The 3,498-nt window shown below is 46.1% G+C and overlaps 1 pseudogene; it reads left to right on the plus strand.

Annotated features, from left to right (window-relative positions):
* Positions 1-185: 185 nt before the first annotated feature.
* LOC104460876 lies at positions 186-1,686 on the plus strand (annotated as a pseudogene).
* Positions 1,687-3,498: the final 1,812 nt, after the last annotated feature.

The raw sequence follows: 3,498 nt of genomic DNA on the forward strand, positions 1-3,498 counted from the left end.
TGGTCATCCTGCTGTCCACCAGGACCCTCGCGAAGGCGCGGCCTCCCCGGGAGGGCCCGCTGGGGTTTGGGTGCAGTGTCAGAAGTTTGTATGGATACATAATACTTGCTGAAGAGTGACAGTGGAGATCAGCATTAAGCCTTCTCCTCTGGTGTAGCTGGTGATCGTTCCTGAGAAGAGAGAAGATGATGAGTGATGCAAGTGACATGCTCGCTGCAGCGCTGGAACAGATGGATGGCATTATAGCAGGTTCGAAGGCTCTGAAGTACTCCAATGGCATCTTTGACTGACAGTCCCCCACCTCCCCCTTCATGGGGGGGCCTGCGGGCGCTGCACCTGGTGGAGGACCTGCGGGGCTTGCTGGAGATGATGGAAGCGGATGAGAGAGAGGGGCTGTGCTGCCAGATCCCGGACTCAACGGCAGAGGCTCTGATCAAATGGCTCCAAAGTCAAATGACTAGTGGACACTATCTGGAAATGGAGATGTGTATCAAGAAAGGCTGGCGCGTCTGGAAAATGATAAGGAATCTCTTGTTCTGCAAGTAAGTGTGCTTACAGACCAGGTGGAGGCCCAAGGAGAAAAGATTCGGGATCTGGAGTTCTGTCTAGAGGAGCACAGGGAGAAGCTAAATGCCACGGAAGAGATGCTGCAACAGGAGCTTTTAAGCAGAACATCCCTTGAAAGCTGGATCTTATGGCAGAGATTTCTACTCTGAAGTTAAAGCTTACATCTGTAGAGAAGGACAGATTGGACTATGAGGACAGATTCAGAGACACAGAGGATTTGATCCAGGAAATAAATGAATTGCAGTTGAGAGTGGGAGAAATGGACAATGAAAGACTCCAGTATGAGAAAAAACTGAAAACAACCAAAGATGAGCTGGCAGCTTTGAAAGACAAACTAGAGCAGAAGGAAGCCGAGGTTAAAAGGTTGCAAGAAAAATTGGTTTGCAAGCTGAAAGGAGAAGGACTTGAAATACTGGACAGAGATATAGAGGTACAGAAGATGAAGAAGGCTGTAGAATCTCTAATGGCAGCAAATGAAGAAAAGGATCAGAAAATAGGAGAGCTTCGGCAATCTCTGAATAGGGACAAGAAAGTTCAAGACATGGTGATATTGGCTCAAGGTAAAAAAGGCAAGGAAAGCGACGGTGAAGACTTTTTGAATTCAGGGTCCATTTCCACAGTTTTACTGGACACACCAAGTCTGACTGACCCAGAGAAAAGCCCGTCCCCAACCCCAGTAACAGCATCTCCAGTCCACGATGAGTTTAACATGAATGTTCACGAAGATAATTCCTTACAGATCCACACCAGTATTTTACAGATTTCAATCCCTTCTTTTTCATCAACATGCAAGAGCCCAGAAACTGTTGCAGAGAAAGTGAAAACACAGCCTAGGCCAGATCCTGCAAGTGAAATGAGTGAAGGAAGATCAATAGGTTCCTCCCCAGAAACCCAGCTGTGTGATAGTCCAGTAACTACTTAACTGCAAAAGTCCAGCAGTCTGAGCAGTTTGAGGAAAGAGGCATCCGAAGCGGACAGAGACTCTGCACAGAAGCCAACAGAGGTTAAACCTCCTGTGGAAGTTAATAATTTTGCAACCATCCCTCCGAAGTCTCCTTCTCATGGTGGCACAGGTGATGAGGATAGTTTTGGTACCCGTAAAGCCAGATCTTCGTTTGGACGAGGTCAGGGTGCTGGATCTCACCTGTAGTTGCCTCTTTATTCCTTGGACAGAATGTGTTCAGTTTCTTATTTTGCTCTTCTTTCATTTCTTTTTCCTCCATCAAAATACCTTTCAAAATTCCAGCTGTATTTTTTTCTTATTTTAGACTGCCACATTCTTCTAAATAATTTTTCCTCACCAGGAAAACACTTCTCCCACAGGTGAAACCCTTATTTCATGAAACAGTCCATAAAGTATGGATACCTTAATGTATCTCTGCTTTCTCATGTGACAGAGATTCTTTGCAACACATTAAAGCCCCTGAGACAGACTGCTATTGACATAACCTGACAGAATTCCCATTATCAGGCAGGTGTGTCTCTCTCTTGAATTACTGCTGGTGCTGGGCACTAACAGGTCACTTGGCAGTACAAATTATACCCAGATAGGCATCAGTGCACGACAACTTTTCTGTTGGATTAGCCAGAACACAAGACAGAACATGCCACAATGTGCTGTGGCACATTGCCTTGTACCTGGCTTGCACGGTGTCCTGCCTCTGCTTCGTTGCCTACTGCACCTATGGGATGTTGAACTCGGTGCATTATGGGGATGTGTGTGGTAGATTGCTTGGAAGAACAACCTGTTAGCAACCTTAGCCATCACCTGGGAAAAAGTCTTGGGAGAAGCACCAAACCAGTGTTGGAATGGCATTTGCAGCCTAATGGTTGGCATTAATCAACCATTAACATGGTGAAAAACATGAAAAGCCATTTTCATCTCTTTGTTTTCTTTCCATACTCAATACTGAGGAACAGGCAGCAACCCTGTGGCAAACTTTGTTATATGAAATTTTGTGCACGCTGTAAAAATTTGTGTTGTCTTGTCTGTGCATGTGACTGTTTATTTGCTTCAGAGTTGTTGCCAGCTGCATCAGACACAGGAAGTTGAGGAGAAGGTGTAGGAAGGGGCAAAATACCTGGAGCAGAGTAGTGCTGCACCTCCCCAGACCAAGGCTGGGGAAACAGTGCGGTGGGCATACCCTGCCAAGATGGACAGGCTGGGGAGTTGTGGCTGTGATACCAGCCTGGGAGCGTGGCGTGCAGTAGAAGTACACTCACAAAGAAATGGTGCAAGCAGAGAGCCTGAGAGCTGCTTCTTGGCAAAGAGCCCGGCACTTGTCAGAGCATCCAGAAACAAATCAAGACAAAACAGAGCCATCCCAAATTAGTGAAGGGATGCACTAAACAAGGTTTTCTTACCTGGAGTACTCCCACCACATTCCCCACCCTCCCCCCCAAGCTTCTAGAGACTGGGCATCTTCTTGGAGCATTTGATTCAGATCCTTGACATTGGGAGCATCATCCAGCTTCCCCAAAGTATCTTCTCATATGGTGTTCTTGTTCTTCTTTCTTTCCACTGGATGATGCAAATTGTTCTTGAACTTGGGGAATCCCAAATACTGCCCTGGAGGATCCTTACTAACTTGGGAATTATTTCTACATCTTAGTTGAAGTCAAGTGATAATCCTCCTCATAACATGGAAGAGAAGCTCTGCTGATAAGAAGCATTCGTTACTTATGTTCGTCTTATGAGCCCAGGTCAGAACCTATACTCTGCATTGGCTCAAGTCACTGAGGTGTCCACGTGAGCAGCTGAGCAGAGATTTTGTACTAAACTGCATCATTCCTCAAATTCTCATACCAGCCCATGCATCGAAATCTTCTCCTCCTGAAACCAAACAGCTCCCTCTGCCTAGTAAGACTGCAGTGGGCTATGACTGAGGCAAACTATTCTTCATCACCAGGATGAAGACAATCATCAAGTTT

This window comes from Pterocles gutturalis, unplaced genomic scaffold, assembly GCF_000699245.1.
Source record: "Pterocles gutturalis isolate BGI_N339 unplaced genomic scaffold, ASM69924v1 scaffold21276, whole genome shotgun sequence".
Classification (NCBI taxonomy): Eukaryota; Metazoa; Chordata; class Aves; order Pterocliformes; family Pteroclidae; genus Pterocles; species Pterocles gutturalis.